This window comes from Panulirus ornatus, chromosome 51 (genome assembly GCF_036320965.1).
Source record: "Panulirus ornatus isolate Po-2019 chromosome 51, ASM3632096v1, whole genome shotgun sequence".
NCBI lineage: Eukaryota > Metazoa > Arthropoda > Malacostraca > Decapoda > Palinuridae > Panulirus > Panulirus ornatus.
In genome coordinates, this window is record NC_092274.1 from 2,197,524 (window position 1) to 2,216,716 (window position 19,193).

At 33.9% G+C, this 19,193-nt stretch overlaps 1 long non-coding RNA gene across 4 annotated transcripts in view; it reads right to left on the minus strand.

The window, feature by feature from the left end:
• Nucleotides 1-229: 229 nt before the first annotated feature.
• The window catches only part of LOC139764825 (uncharacterized), a 41,872-nt gene continuing 22,908 nt past the window's right edge, over nucleotides 230-19,193 (minus strand). For 2 of the 4 annotated variants that reach the window (XR_011716479.1, XR_011716477.1), the window contains 14 exons: nucleotides 15,475-15,620; nucleotides 5,667-5,728; nucleotides 5,344-5,403; nucleotides 5,014-5,072; nucleotides 4,690-4,752; nucleotides 4,370-4,431; nucleotides 3,533-4,119; nucleotides 3,208-3,269; nucleotides 2,917-2,956; nucleotides 2,594-2,658; nucleotides 2,285-2,342; nucleotides 1,984-2,021; nucleotides 1,688-1,721; nucleotides 1,137-1,479 (listed from right to left, as the gene is read on the minus strand). This is a non-coding gene — a long non-coding RNA (uncharacterized lncRNA). The other 2 variants (XR_011716480.1, XR_011716478.1) reach the window with 2 other exon arrangements.

Below are 19,193 nucleotides of genomic sequence, written 5' to 3' on the forward strand. Positions count from 1 at the left end.
TACTACTTTTCACATAACTCTCTCTCTCTCTCTCTTCTCAACTTCGTTATTCTTCTTTTTAATAATTAATACACATTTATTTTCATGTACTTTCATTTCAAACTTTCCTTTGGTACTTAATTATTATAGTAACTACAAACATAAATATATATGTCAAAACAACTTAAAACAAATCACACAACAATAAAACAAAAATATTTAAAACAACAATAGAACAAATTAAACTTCATTTCTTTTCTCTATTTATTGACTATAACATCTTTACAATTCACAATTCAAACAATAAATACTTCATCTTTGACAGTAGTAACAAACACCAATCAATCAAAATAATAGTCCATAAAACAACACAAACAAAACATTACGTCTCTAACTATCAAACTCTAACCTACCAACATTTACTTAGGCGACAAAAATAACTTACAACCCTAACCTACATAAAACTAAGCCTATCATCCATCCATCCACCTGTAACTACCCATCGCTTGCAATACGAACGAGAGGATCACGGTATGACGGCTTGCCACTGGCGTTCACGGAAGAGCCAAGAATGACCTGGGTTGGCGTCGGCCACTGACCCGCAGAGATAACGATCCAGTGAATCTAGGGCCCATAGAATCACTGTATCAACCATCTCTTTAGGACACTAACGGACACGCCGAGAATCAAACCCGCCCAACCGATTCGGCCTGGACAAGCACTTGGAGTCACCCATATGAACATCGTTGTACCACAATTGACAGTAAAGTTACCAAGTATACCCATACACTCGCACACACACACACACACACACACACTCAAACATTCCCATACACACCTAACTCTCCCTAACAAGGCAATTGGACATGAGTAAATGACAAGCTAAACCCTAAATACTAATTCAGACATACCAGAAACCTATCCGATGTCTGACGCTAAAGCTTTAACCTGACTAGTTACATGATTTAACAATATATACATAGTTCTTCATGTCTCTCCCGGTGACAAAGTCCTCTTCAACACGCCCAGCGTCTCCCTCGCTCTCTGCCCACCACAATGCTTCCTGTGGCAGGCTAAGTCCTTCTCTATGTGCCTACCACAATGCTCCGTGTGCTAGGCATACGTCCCTCGCTACGGCAGCTAACACACACTGCCTCCCGTTACAGCAAGTCAAAACCGGAAACAAACAAAAATTCCATTGTAAACACATCTATAACTCCAAACATTAGTCAATGGCATTATGAATGAAGTTTATAATTAACTTGGTAATTCGACAATAATCTTTACGTTACATGGTGTCTAATGGGAACACAGATATACAAGTCTCTATCAATGAGACCCACAGTATTAAACACTCTTACTCAAGTTAATGCCTAACAAACAATGAACAAGTTAATCTAAAGGACAAAAATATTCACATTATACTTAACTTAATACCAACAACTTCGAGTCATCACACACGGAGACACGCAACAAACAGTCTTGAAACCGTAACCTAATCTGAAACAAAGACAAGGAGACAAAACAAACAAAAATTAGTAGTAATACTACAACACTTTCAATCCCATTCTTTCCCTTAACTTCAAGTCAATCACCATCTGACTTACAATGAACAACAGTCAAAACAACATTAAAACTAACACATTATCAATTTCTTTACTTTAATATGTCTAATACAGTTTATGCACATGACAAAAACAATACTTACTTAACAACCAACGAAGAACAACTTCACTCGTCACCTGAAACAAAACCAAACAAAACGTATTATTAACAAATTTAACAAACATGTAAATATCAACCATTGTAACAATTATAGTCAAAGCAAACCAAAGTTATGTCTAAAAGTGAGCCACATACACAACAAACATATGTAACTAGGGCCCATAGTAACATGTGCTCTTAATCAATGTGAGACACTAACAGACAATTAACAATGGATCCTTAACTATAATATAATGCAATCATATTTCATCTAAATCACGCATAATACGAAATACTTACTATCAACACGTCCAATCTTCTATCTTCACCACTCGCACCTGAAACCATATAAAAACAAACATTTAATAACAATTCATTAAGTCAAAGATAATTTATAGTAAATTATTCAACCCCAAACTTATATGTCTGAAAGTGAAGCACACAGACATAGATCCTATGAAACTAGGGCCCATAGTAACATGGGTTCTTTCTCTATGTGAAACACTGAAAGACACATAATCTATCACTTTACTTTAATATGTGTGTCACTCAATCATATTTAAGACATAAGGTAACAAATAACATGAAACACAATACTTACTTTACAGAAGATTAACATGTATCCACGACTCCAAACCACTTCACCTCCGCAACATCACCTGAAATCATATACACACAAACAATAATCGATTTCATTAACAAATAAATACCTAACAAACACTTAAATACATAATTAAGTCAATTTATCTCTCTTAAAGTCAACAACACAGACATAGATCCTATGTAACTAAGGCCCATAGTGACATCGGTTCTTTCTCTGTTAAACACATAATAATATATTAATCAATCGATTTACTTTAATGTGTCAATCATATTTACCATAAAACAAAAATAAGATCTCAATACTTACTTTAAACAACACGAACATGTATCAACGACTCCCAACCAATTCACCTCCGCCACTCGTAATATTACCTGCAACCATATACAAACAAACGGTAATCCATTTCATTAACAAATAAATACCTACAACTCTTATTTCATTATTGAACTCTGAAGTTATCTGTCTTAAAGTGAACAACATTAATAACGATACTATGTAATTAGGGCCCATAATTACATGACCTATACATCTATGTCAAACACTGAAAGACACATAACTATCATTTACCTAATCTAACTAATATTTCAAGTATACCACGCAAAAATATACAAAACAATTCTAATACTTACTTTAAACAACACGCACCACGCCTCAGACACGAACCCCCATCTGAAATCATAGAAAACAAATGTTAATAACAAATATAACTTCAAACTATGATTATTTATCATTATAACATTGAAAGCAAACCCAAATTATGAGTCTCAAAGTGAGCCACACAGAAAATATTCCTATGTAACTAGGGCCCGTAGTAACATAGGCTATCTATCTATGCGAATCACTAAGAGACATATAACAATTTATCCCTTTACTTTAATGTCTCAATCACAATTAACAAACAGATAATTCACAATACTTACATTAAACAAGACGAACACACAACGACTCCCAACCAATTCACCTCCGCCATTCGTACCATCACCTGAAACCATATAACAAACAACACAATCTCAAACAACACAATCTCAAACAAAATAAATAACCAAACCTTAAGAAATTCATTAATCAACACCAAAGTTATGCGTCTCAAAGTGGACAACACAGACAACCATCGTATGTAACTAGGGCCCATAGTGACATCGGCCATATATCTATGTCAAACACTGAAACACAAATAACTATATATTACTTTAATTTAGATCTTATTAATATTTCAAAAAAACAAACACGACACTGAATACTTACTTTCCACAACAGTAACCACACAAACCAAGAAGCAAATCCAACCGTCATAACACCTGAAAATATAACAAAACAAAAATTAAATTACATTCACATACCTACCATTAAACTTAGTAATTAGTACTATTAACATGGTAATAAAAACCACCTTAACAATACAAAACTGAACTAACTTAAATTACGTCCACTATTTATCAATCACACTTAAGACAATGAGTGTAATTAACTTAAACATTAAACTTAAAGGTATTTCCATCAACTAAATTTACACTAAATACATTAATTTAATACTTATCTTAAAACAACACGATGACACACACACACGGACGGACGGACGGAACCAAACAACATCTGAAAAACAAATTAATAATTATTAAAGTTATGAAGACAACACGTACTTTGACAATACAAAATTATTAAGACAATGATTAAATACAGCAAACTCTTATGAATATGTCAAAGATAACAATTTACTTTAATATGGCTTCATTATATTTCAAGTATACGAATCAATGACAAAATCATACTTATCTTTAAACAACAAGTGTTGACAAAGACGAAGCTAAACACGTTCACCATTTGTAACACCACTGGAAAATATTAAAGAAACAAAACAAACATTATTAACAAGATAATTGAACATTTTCAATCTTAAGACAAAATAAATATCAAACAATATTATTATCTGAAAGTGAACCACATAAAAATTCCTATGTAACTAGGGCCCGTAGTAACATGGGCAATTTCTCAATGTTAAACACTTGCACACAAATCTCTATGTCTATTACGTTACTTTAACTCATATTTCACTTTCTTCAATACAAAATATATAACACTTACTTTAAACAATGAAAACACAGGACAACGTTGCAAACATCCAACTCCGCCACTTCCATCCTCACCTGAAAAGATATAAAATACAAAACAAATCACATTAATAAACTTAACCCTTCAATTAACTTTATAATAATTATAAACAATAAAAATTTAAAGTTATCTGTCTGAAAGTCAAGCTCACAAATAACATTCCTATGTAAGTAGGGCCCATAGTAACATGTGATATTTCTCTGTCAAAACACTTATAGTAAAGTAACAGTGAGTTATTTGTCTTTATGTTACTCATATTTCAAACAACTTATTTAAAAACTTTTAATACTTACTTTAAACAAGACGATGAAAACACAGTACCACAAACAGTAAAGTTCCGCCATTCCTATCGTCACCTGAAAGCATATAAAATACAAAATAACATTAACAAACTTGCTTAAAATAATCTTAAAGTAATAGTTATTATATTATGTAATTTTAAATGTAAATGTTATCTGCCTCAAAGTGAAGCACACAGATAACATTCCTATGTAACTAGGTCCCGTAGTGACATGGGATATTCCTCCATGCGAAACACTTCAAGACAAATAACACATTTTCTTACGTTACTTTATGTCATATTTCAATTACGTTAATGTAAAATATACAATACTTACTTTAAACAAAAAAATACGACAACGTTGCAGACAGCCAACTCCGCCACTTCAAGCCTCACCTGAAAAGATATAAAATACAAAACCAATCACATTAATAAACTAAAGTCTTCTAATTAATTTATATTATTAATCATTATGAATACTAAATCTAAATCAAATTAAAGTTATCTGTCTAAAAGTGAACCACACAGATAACATTCCTATGTAACTAGGGCCCTTAGTGACATGGGCTATTTCTCTATGTGAAACACTTAGAGACAAATAACTCATTCTCTTACGTTACTTTATCTCATATTTCACTTACATCAATGCAAAATATATAATACTCACTTTAAACAATAAAAAAATACCAACGTTGTAAACACCCAACTCCGCCACTTGGGTCCTCACCTGAAAAGATATGAAATACAAAACAATTCACATTAATAAAGTAAAGTCTTTCATAATGTTTATATTCATCATTATCAACACTAAATCAAATTAAAGTTATCTGTCTGAAAGTGAACCACACAGATAACATTCCTATGTAACTAGGGCCCGTAGTAACATGGGCTATTTCTCCATGCGAAACACTTAAAGACAAATAACAAGTATTACGTTACTATTAATGTACAATAAAAATATTTATAGTAATCACAAAAGCCAATACTTACTTTTAACTAGACGAAGACAAGAAATTACCGGAAACAGTCAACTGAGCCAACATTAACGTCATCTGTAATTTATATAAAAACAATTTTGAATCTAACAAACTTAATATATATTACAAATAACATTTCAATATTACCATTATCTTCAAATTAAGTTATCTGTCCGATACTGAACCACACAGATAACGATCCTATGTAACTAGGGCCCATAGTGACATGGGTTCTTACTCTATGTGAATCACTAAAAGACATAATTAATATATTATACACATTTGGATTATTAACTTAACTCATTTGTGATGAACCCGCAGACGAAATTTCCATATAATGGCACAATAATCTGAAAAGTATTTACCTTCAACTATACATTAATGATATATATATTCATATGAAAGTAATATTCCAGTAATGACATAGTAATTCAACATTTAACTTATACATACCATTAAGCACTTCAACAAATTTACCGTCCATTTTCTTCAACATGTAACTGAAAATAGATTATTTTCGTTATAATTCACAGCATCGTAATGTTATATATATAGTTAATATTACATTTACGAAATTCTATTTATACTATTCTACATTATAACGATAATTTATAAACTTAATAATACTAGTAAACATCTTTTACTTTACCCAAAACTCTATACGCCTTCTCTTCGAAATAACTATAACTCTGTCAAACATCAAAATCACTATAATATTACATACATTTCTTTAACGATTATATTCAATGACAATCAAAATATCAAAACTATTCAAATTTAAACGTTTTAAAATGATTTTAAACACTTCAAACAAATTATTAAAAGGCCAACTCATAATAGCAAAACTTAATTTAACGATTTACTATGTATATTTTTCTATACTTAACATTTAATTCATACAATGACGCAAAATCAAAACCCCTTAACTCCAAACTCTGAAATATATATATATATTTGCTTTACACATTTTCCTAAAATTCATATTTTAGGTCAAATTTCTCAACGTGGCAACATTATCAAACTAATTTTATAAACATTACCTTCACTAAATATTCAAACTACGTAGACGTACACAATGTCTATACAGACCACCTTCAAGATATATATACCACGAATTATTTCTATTTTAATTTATATTTCACGTTTCCAGTATCTAAAATATTTTACTTATTTCAATTTCTCAAATATTTTCAACATTTACTATTACATACACTTAATAAACATTTTGTATTTCAGTTATCATCAACATTGACTTTATATCTACACTTATTTCAATTATATTTCAAGAAACAACAAATGCTTAAAACAACTGAGTTACGATTTTTCAAACATATATACATTTTCTTATACTAATACTTAAAAACAATGAATCTCAAGTCAAACATCAACTTCAATACACTTCAACTCTGTCTTGAAAGCTTAGTCAAAGCTTAAAAAGATCAAGTCCAAGCTTAGTATTTATTTACTTTACTAGACTTAGCTAAGCAAAGCACTTGATACTTCCCTCACGGCGGCCACCCGTTAAATAACGCCCGACCAACGCCATCTGGCGGCCGCCCCCCGCAACTAACGCCACATACGTCATCAACCTCCCAAACTCGAAAACACCCAATAAACCACTTAAAGACACACGATCACCCTCACAAACTACTATATATTCACTATACTACACATATACAAACAATATTTCAAGTATATACATATAATTAATTAAATATAGACAGAAACACTAACGAAACAACCCTAACTACCATTTACCAGCGCGCGCAACGACAACTCAAAGCACCCGTATCCTCTCCTACTACCTCTACACAACAAACCCCATCACCTTTAAACAACAAATATTATGTCCATCAGTATGTATTCTCGACATATAACAATTCATATAAACATTTACACAATAATCAATGCATTTACGATTATATATACACTATCACCTTCCACCTCACCTCACCACCACACACTTAGCCTAACCTGGACTTCACCTATGTTACGTCCATCAGGCAAAACCATACTCAATTCTTACTACAAACACTGTCATATTTCTAACTTCATTTCCATACTCTATACAACAATGTCTTTAACATTTCATCAATAACACACCATACTGACTTTGCAACTTAACACTCCCACACCACCAGTCGTACTCAAAGTAAACCAATACAACATTCAAACTTCACAAAATATATAAATCTATCATTCTTACTCATTACTTTACATATTTCAACATTAACTAATAACATTAGTACAATCCAAATTCATCTCAACAACTCCCACTCTCATCAAAACTCAATTACAATATCAAATACATCACCTTTATCATATACCATCTCAAACCACCCACCTACAACCCCCAAATAGCTTTACGAAAACCCAACACAAATATAAACATTATTTCAGACTCAATCACTGCCTCTCAGTGTAATGGACCGAAACCACACCTCCCTTTCCACATCCAAACCCCGACAACAAACATTTCACTTCACATGCCCTCAGTGACACCATGTCCACCCCGTTATACCACCACCTTCAAATTCACTCTATTCCTTCACCACCTTTCACTCACTATATATATATATATATCACACTACATACTTCTACCTCAAATGAAGTCACCCACTTCTACTCCTACCCTCCACCTTGGACACATATATCCTCTTTGTCAAACTTTCCTCTCTCATTCTCTCCATGCGACCATTTCAATACATCCTCTTCTACTCTCACATCTCTCTTACCCTATTATTACTTAACCTCACACCACATATTGTCCTCAATCATTTGATTTCAAACACATACACCCTCCTCCAAACAACCCTATCTATACCCCATGCATCACAACAATGTAACATTGTGGGAACCACTGCTCCTTCAAAGATACCCATTTCGCCTCTCCTACATAACGTTCTCCCCTTCCACACATTCTTCAACGCTCCCAGAAACATCGCCCCTACCCTACCCATCCTGTGACACACACGCTTCCATGTTTCCACCAGAACCTACGTCCAATCATCCCTAATGACGTTCCTCTTATTCACTCTCACCTTTCTTCTTTCACACACTTTACCAAACTCACTCACCAACTTCTGCAGTTTCTCTTCCGAAGCAGCCACCAACGGCGTATCATCATCGAACAACAACTGACTCACTCCCATCCCAAGCCCTCTCATCCACAAAAAAAAATTGCATACTTGCCCCTCTCTACAAATCTTCCATACACCTCCCAAACCATTTATCACGAAACAAATTAAACAACCATGGACACATCCCTCCCCAAACCTACATTCACTACGAACCAGTCACTTTCCTCTCTTCCTACACCTACATGCCTTACATCCTTGATAAAAACTTCTCACGACTTAAAGTAACTTACCTCCCATACCATATACGCTTAATATCTTCCACAAAGCATCTATATCACCTCAATCATATGCCTTCTCCACAGCCATAAATTATACATACAAATCCATCTCTTTTTATAATAATATACATATATATATATATATATATATATATATATATATATATATATATATATATATATATATTTCTGACATACATTCTTCAAAGCAAACACATGATCCACACATCCTGTAACACTTCTAAAACCACTCTCCTCTTCCCCAATCTGATGCTCTGTACATTCCTTTAACATACCATATACTTTAGTAAGAACACTCAACAAACTTATACCTATGTAATTTCAACACTCACCTTTATCCCCTTTCCGTTTGTACAATGACACTATGCATGCAAGCCTCAGGCACTTCACCATGAACCAAACATACATTGAATATCCTTACCAACAACACACACACCCACTTTTTTAATAAATTCAACTGCAATAACATCCAAATCTTTTACTAACTCTTCGCCATGCCTATCACTTTGCACACCACCTCCACCCAAACATCCTATACCCAAAACTTGAAAATACTCACTCACTCCATCTCCTCACTTCATCACTACTTCTTAATACCCATGTTCCCATTGAATCTCTTCTCTTACGCACTTTATTTACCTACAACAAAAAATATATTCTTTCTTACACTCCCCTACATTTAATGAAACTCACACCAATTCTCACTTCACCTCTTCCACTTTCCTTCACCTCTGCCGCTTTCTTTTATACATCTCCCAGTCATTTCCACTACTTAACTGCAAAATTCGTCAAAACGCCTCATTTATCTTTCATTAACATTCTTAATTCTTCATCCCACCAATCACTACCCTTTCTAATCTCCCCACCTTTCTCAGACCACAAGCATCTTTTGCGCAAGCCATCACTACTTCCCTAAATACATCCCATTCTTCCCCTTACGTTATTCGCTCGCATCTTTTCCCATTTTACACTTAATCTCTCCTTTTACTTCCTAACACAAGTCTCATTTCAAAGCTACCTTACTCCACCACAACATTCTATCTTCTTCTCTGAATACATCTATAAATCTTCGCCTCCATAACATAATGATCAGACATCCCTCCAGTTACCCCTCTCACCACATTCACATCCAAAGGTCTCCCTTTCACAAGACTATCAATTAACACGTAATCCAATAACGCTCTCTCCCCATCTCTCCTACTTACGTACATATACCTACGTATACCTTTAACCTTAAGCTTCCTTTCACTCAAAAGCCAAAACATCCACGGTTCGTCTCCTAAAACATTTTACCTATCTCTCCTTTTCTCTCATCTTCGTTACACCCACACACATTTACACACCCCAATCTGAGCCTTCCAGGAGAATTACCACTCTCCGTGTGACTCATACTTCCCTGGCCTTTTTATAAAGTTCAATACAACAGGAGGTTTTGTAGCACCCACCTCCCACCCGCTTTAGTCGCCTTCTACGACAGAGATGAATAATTGGGAGCTATTCTTTCTCCCCTACATATATATATATATATATATATATATATATATATATATATATATATATATATATATATATATATATATATATATATATATATATCTGTGTGTTTCTCTATAGACACTTCATAGATACATTTTAACACTGTGGTTATTGGTGTACTAATCAATATGCCTTTCACTTTACCGATATATATAAATCATTTCCATTTATTTGATTTATTCATTCGACTTTTATGATGACACTGACAATAGAAACAATTTCTAATATTAGACGCTGAACTGTACTCTCACGCGACACGAAATGCGTTACATTACATTATACTTATATACTTTTAACAAAAGGAACGTCTTACAAAATACTTAACCACATTAACCCGTAATCTTTAAACACCCACCCACCAACACACACACACAAATTCACTTCACAAACTTATTCCTCACATTAAAACAACGAACATTAAAACAATAACACTATTACATATACACATCTAAAGCATCCACACACATTTATATCACATACTAACATTAACCTTATATATATTACATGACGACACTGCTCAACAATTACCCATCCATCCACCTTTCTGTACATACCCTTAGTCACACAATTCACTCATCATATCTACAATTTCCATTAACCATCTAAATACATACTAAATCCCTTTACAATTTTATTTTAATATCTACATTTTATATACCAAATACATCATATACTACACCGACACGCTACTTCCTTAACAACCCTGTTACCCAATTGTCCATAACCACGCCACGCCACACCGGCTTCCACCCACACTCCCTCAACCCGATCCTTTCATAACACTAAACTATTTACATGAAATAATTAAAAATACATTCAACATACGTACCTAAAGCACTACCAATAATTAAAACACAACAATAATAATATTTCACCCATATACAATAGTCACACATTCCCTTCTCTTAATAAATCATTATAATTTCGTTATTCTCATTTATATTTCTTTCCAATATTCATAAATCATATTTATTATTATGAACTTTATATTATTCACACTAACATGGGATTATATTCGGTTCCTCACATATTATCAACCATCATCGACAATAAAAATATATCCATAATTCTGGCGTATCATTTGCAATTTCTTTATGCAAAAAAAAATACATTATGTACATTTTTTTTACACATTAACATACACGTACACAAACATTCTACACAAAGTACATACATAAACACACTCTTCTCTAACCACACAACACAATTATACATACAAAAAATTTATTCATATGATATTTTCAACAATATCATTTAATACTTGATGTAACAATTACCCTAATGATAATTACCCCTATTCACGAGATTACAAAAGGAATGCATTAAACACACTCACAATTAATACATCCACTTACACTAATGCTTTCAATTAACCATACACACACGCAACTTCACACCTTCCACACAACACGCAAATCATACAATTTACATACACGATTCCCTCACTCGAACACCCTCAAACCCATGAAATACATCTCTCACACCCACACAAAACGAAATATCTATTCCTAAATACATCCATAAAACACACAATTTACATACACACAAACGATAAACACATTTAAAGGAACTTACATGATACAAAAGTACGAGAGTAAAAGGAAGGTGTGTATGGAACCGAAAGCAAGCAATTCTTCACATCACACACACACACAACGTATTATTAATTCACTATACCATATACATCATTAAATATAAACCCTTATTTTTTCTAATTTATTACTTACATATTGAACAACTTAATTACTCAATCCACATGGACAAACAACTCCACATCCAATCACCTCACCTCGCCCTACTAAAACACGACACACGTATTAAAACACTATACATATACATTCACCTACTGTATTAATACATCACATACACACTCAATCATCGGTCATGCATCAATATTTACCATTATAATGATATATAACATTAGTCGACCACGACCTTAACAATCAACACCCAATCTCGTTTCTGCATTCTTTCCTCTACGTCTATACGAGGCCATAGGCATACTCATTGAACATTATCAAATACTACATTAACATTATTAATATCATTCATTGTACAATTAAGGACGTACACACACTTAATCAACATGAGAAACACAACAAACAACTCAATTCAATGAACAACACTTCCCTGCCGGCTTCGGGGAAGGAGGTAAGTCCCGTACCAAAAGCCCGCTCAAAATTCTTCTGCTGCGCAATTAAATAAACATCTAAACCAACACTGTCGAATCAAGGCAATTGCACAACCATTAACAATAAACATTTAAAATTATTACTTGCCTTATAAAGGCCGGCCAATACCCGTTTAAACCAAAGTAAACAACAAACGCTTCAAACTTCCATCTCTATCGCTCATATAGAATACATGAACAACATGTCCTATCTATGTATATACACAAAACAACCAAACACAGCAGTATTTCAATGTAAAATCCATGCTATGTACAGTACAATTTACATGTCCATTTCTTCAATATACTCATCCCATTGAACAAAAATAATAAAATATTTTCTATTTTATATTTAAGCATTCTATATGACTTTGACAATTTTACGAAATACATAATTATCCGGACATACTCGAAAATGATACGAACCCTTAATTTATTAATCAACTCTACCCTCACTCTTCGGAACCACACTAGTGCAACTTATGTACATTATCATACTCCTTCCATCTATACAATCCATCTACCTCATCTCATCTCAAGATATATAGTAAACGATATCACCCAACGACTTCCTACCAATTAACTATTAACCCACTTTAATGATCAACCCATTTTACCATAGCATATATTAATAACAAAGTACATTGGGTGTCATATGCAACACTGGTCACCTTACATATACACGATAGTCACATAAATTCACACACCCAATACTTACATCTCATAATCATATCCATATGGTTTATACAATTTCAACAAAGCATTAATTCATTAGTGCACACCATATCAAACAAAATTACAATATAATATTAAACTTATTTTGCACAAAAAACCATGCCATTGCAGACAAACTACCCACCACTCGCCCAACACGAACGGCCAAACAACCCAACAAAATACACTCCTTCCAAGCCGATGTCTTAATAAACTAACACCCATAACTCACACAGCCTCCACAATAGATAAACTTCAGATATCTTATATAAACAACACAACTACATCTTCAAAACAGCATCATTGACAACCTCCCGGACATAGCCAAACACTCATTCGCTAACAGTTTACCCCAAACAATCGCCTCCTTCACCCGATTACCACCATCTTTTCCTTTAAACACACACTCGCCACACCAACCTGTCTAACATAAATTTAGCCACACAAAATACATACCTATACTACTATAACCATTTACTATTAAATAATTTCTATACCTGAAATCATATAATGTTCCACCTACGATTCATTAATGACATCATTCCCAGCATAAACTCGATTTCACATCCAATTTATCCATAACATTCACAAATACAACTACATAACAACCCAAGCCATTTCCACATAACGCTACTTTCTTACGTATACAATTCTATACACGAAGAACTTGTAAAAACAACAAATCATTATTTATCAAAACATTATATTTCCAAAAATACGTAAAGTCCACCAACTTGGACTCCCAAACTTCTATCGCTTCAAAAAATATGGCAATACCATGTCATAACCTACGACCACGGCCTTACACCTCGAGTCATAACATATGCGACAAAATAAATAAATGGATTCATAAACTAATGCCTGAAACACAACCCCATCCAACAAACACAAATAATACAGGAAGTACAACAAATATTACAATATATACATATATATGTGTGTGTCTTGGTGTGTATGTAGGTGTACTGACATGTATACATGTGTGTACATAAGTGGATGGCTTTTTCTTCGTCTCTTTCCTCCCGCTTCCTCGCTCACGTGGGAAAACCCGATCGATTACAATACACACACATATATATATATATATATGATAATGACTACAAATACTACACTACTCATACCTACAAAAACAAACAATAATTCTAACCATACATATCTTGCAAAATACATCATACATTCACTTATTTACCACATTCGCTAACAAAACACATCCAAACAAACAAGTACATTCATCTATTCATCCTAATCACTGTAGACAAACGTCAAAATAGCAAGAGTACAGTACTGTTGTCAGTGCATTCCTGTGGCCCACTCCTCAGTGCTCTAACTACCTTACTTTTTAATGAACTATGTATACCTCCCCAACATTCTACACTAACCAATGTAGCCCATTACTGTCTACAGAGTTGTAGCCCAACCAACCCATCCATATCTCCTAGCCTCCATAAACCAGCCCTACATGCACCTATCTAGTCACCATACTTCTGTATGACAACATACAACAACTCAAAAGTATATCTATCTAGGACTTTTACAAAGAGATTTTCCATACATACACACCATTTCCAAACCCAACAAACTTGCCTCAACAACACAGCAATGAGCCCCAGAAAGATATTCATCACTTGCCACCCTTCACTCCCTACTTTTGTGCTATCTATGCATTATCAAACCAATGGTTCATACAATAAACCTGAGCTTATAAAAGGTTACACTTACTCCCAAGGGAATCCAATAAATTATGCACATAACAAACACCACTATGTATTACAGAATTTCACCTCCTATTATCCCAAATATGCATATCCCTATTCAGATTTAATGTACATTAAGGATACAAAACACCCATCATACTCACACATACTTATGCCATCAAAAAAAAAAAAATTACAACAAAAGCTGCCAATTTCTATACCTACTCTTTATCTATAGCTAACTTAAACATTATACACTAGAGGGCTTGGGTCTTCATGCTTTAGAGTACACAAGAGATGCAGTGGACATGCACAAAATATCACTTACAACATTTTGGACAGGATTGATGAAACAAGTCCAGGAAGGCATCACTTCTGCCACCCAGTGTTTCACCATCAAGTCTGCATCTCACCAACATTGTTCTTGGCTCTTCTTCAATGATTGCCCCATGGCTTTCTCCACTTCCATTATACCTGCACGAATCAAACACTATTAAAAAAGTTTGAAAACTATTATCATCCACTCACTCTCATTGTTATTTGTAATTCACACAAACCACACCTTCTCATCCAAGCCCAACAAACCTTTCCATGATTTAATCCAGCCCCATTACATGCCCTCCAGTCATACCTAGCACTCCAATTCACTCAATCCCATTCACATCTTTCAAATTCCTACAGGTTCACAAATCAGGCTCATTCCACCCTTCCATCAATTTCCTTTCCCCCTCCTCCTTCTTCCCTACACATATAACAAATGTATCCTCTTTATGAACCTCTCCTCAATCATCTTATCCATATGCCATTTCACCACACCCTCTTCAACCACATCCTCTTCAGTATCACATCTCTCTCTCTTACCCTGTTATTACTCAATCAAACAACCTCATATTTTCCTAATAATTCTGATTTACAATACCTACACTCTCATCATCTAAATATCATGCCTTACTTCTATATGACACTGTTGAGACCACCACACCTTCAATTCTACCTTCCCAGTGTTATTATCTGCATCCTCCACTTAAACATTAAAGGGTGTATAATCAGCGCAAATAACCATTACAACTGAAATAACACCTTCTATTAAGAGACATTTGGCCTACTCACACATTCAGACTAACATCTGTCACCCTTAATGATATATCTATCTAATCTTCCCTTCTAAAGTTGCTTAAATACCAAACACAGATAAAATCACTTAAAATTACATTCACAATAGCTAAATAAACATGGGTCTCTCATTACATAAACAATACCATAGATCTCTCTCTATATTACTTTACTTAACATCATTTTAGCAAATCCACTGGCCTCAATTACATAACATTTCGGTTTGAAATGACTGAGATGTGTAGGGATTACATTACATATTTACAAGCCCACTTTGTATCACATCTTCATCTTATGGCCATTCATGAGAGAGACGCTTGACCTTGCCCATCCTCCACTTTCTATACAAGTTCTCAAAGACAAATGATTAAGACACACAGATAACTCCCAAAAGAGACATAAGTCAGACTCAAGACTAACTGGTATACAATACATCTCCTATAACATTATCCTTTCCTCTTATATGCTTAATAATCAAATTATAATCTTGTAACAAAAGACTCCACCTTCTTGGTTGACATTTTTCTTCTTAAGCAAAAATACAAGGGGATTGTGATCCAGAAACACTTAGATCAGCCTACTTACTCCTCTCATCAAAATGATTCAAAGTTAAAGCTAATGTTTCCTTTTCAATAATACTCTACTTATACTGATACAACAGAAACTTCTTTGAAAATTAACAATTCTCATTTCAATGTCATCTTTCACCTGCACTAAAGCTCAACAACCCCTAAAATCACTTGCATCTATAGACAATTTCAATGGTCTATCATAATCTACAGTAGAAAGTAGGGATGTACACACAAGTATCTGTTTCAATTTCTTAAAAGCTTCATCACAGTCATACAAATATGACTTTCTTTGACAATAACTTGGTTAATGGTAATCAATGATTGAAACAGTCTTACAAAACCTACAATAATACCACAAAAAAACTCTTAGTTATAGGTGCTGGACATTATACAAAACTTCTGTCTTACCAGCAATTACTTTTACACATCCATGAATAACCCACATATTTTACAGTTGCTGCTCTAGCAAATTCACTCTTTAAAGGATTTACCATTAAATTGCCTTTCTCCAACTTATTAAACACTTCCCTCACTATACACAAATGTTTGTCCTAACTTTTGGAATACAATACTATATGATCTATACATACAGAACAATCTTTCACATCACACAATACTTGATTTACTACTCTTTGGAAAGTACTACTACTGTTTTTCAAATCAAAGAGCATCACTTTATACATATACAAACCATCCATACTTACAAATAGAGAAATTTCCTTTACTCTTTCACTCAAAGGTACTTCCCAATACGCTTTCAATAAGTGTAACTTACAAATTTACCATCTCCTATCTCATCAATACAAACATGTACTCTTGGAAGAGGATACAAGTCAGCTTAAGTAATTCCAAGTACCTTTCTGAATTCACTACAATATCTGGAGGACATACCATCAAGTTTAGTTAGTAACACACAAGATGAAATCCAAGGACTATTACTTTTCTCAATTACATCAGTGTCAAGCATATACTCTACTTAATTTCTCACCATCTCTCTCATTTTAAGATGCACTCTATAAGGCTTATGCTGGATAGGTGTTGCATCATCAATTTCAACATCACATTACTTCTCCTAGGAACATCATAAAACCTAAACTCATTCAGTATTTGTATCATCTCATCTCTTCACTCACTTTCTAAATGATCAAGCCTCTTCTTGAAATTAGCAAACATATCTGATTTTATTTCTAAATTTATCTCATCTCCCCAACTTTACATTCTCACTTCCATCCACATCCTCTGCATTATCAGACATAACACATGCACAAGACACATCTGTAACCTCATCATCCTTTGCAGAATTTCTATCCTGATGAGCTTTTACCACGTTTATGTGACACAATTGACTTGGCTTGCATCTTTCTGGAGTATTCACAATGTACTTCAAATCATCCACTCTCCTCTCAATGATCCATTAAACTTTGCTCTCACACAATTTCCTCTCTGAGCCAATAATACCAACACTCAATCACCTGCTTTGAACTTTCTGCTTCTACATTTTGGGTCATATTCTTGACACCCTTTCAATTTTTCTCCACCAATCTCTCTAAACAATTTGCTTTTAAAATTGGATACATACTTCAATAATAAAGGACAATCACTCTTCCCTACCATTTCTATTTCAACATACTCAATGGACCTCTTATTTCATGTCTGTCCATACACTAACTCAAATGGACTGTAGAGTCATGAACTGAATCTCTAATGGCAGACCCTCATCCCAATTACTCCAATACAACTCCTTATGTGTTATATGTAACCCATTCAATATTCCTCAAGTATAATTACTTCCCTGTATAATTTCACCAAGGAAAAATGTTTCATTAACTCTCTTACAATAGTCTTAAAATGGATACTACCTAATGATACTGATTCTGGAAATCTGGTACACATTACAGCTAATAAAGAATGATTTCCTTTACAGGTTTGAGCTACAGGACCTACAGAATTAATTACAATTCTCCTAAAACATTGACAAAAATTAAGATTTGCCTGCAAAGGTGCTGGCTGTATCGTCTGGTTGGGTTTACCTACTCTCTGACATAATTCAAAAGGTCTTACAATACTGGCACACATCTTTCTTCATATTTGACCAATAAAAATGAGTTAATATTCAACCACTTCTCTTCCAAACTCACAAATGTCTAGACAAACAACAAGTATGACACAGAGCAATCACATGTACCCTATAATTCTTTGGAACTACAATTTGCTTTTTCACCTCCCAGTGATCAGATGCTGGAACATAAACAGCCCTCCACTTTCTCATTAATACACCATTTTCTACATAAAATCCAAATGACACATCACTCTCATTCCCATTTCAACCAGGTTCACTCCAACATTCTTCAAACTCTCATCA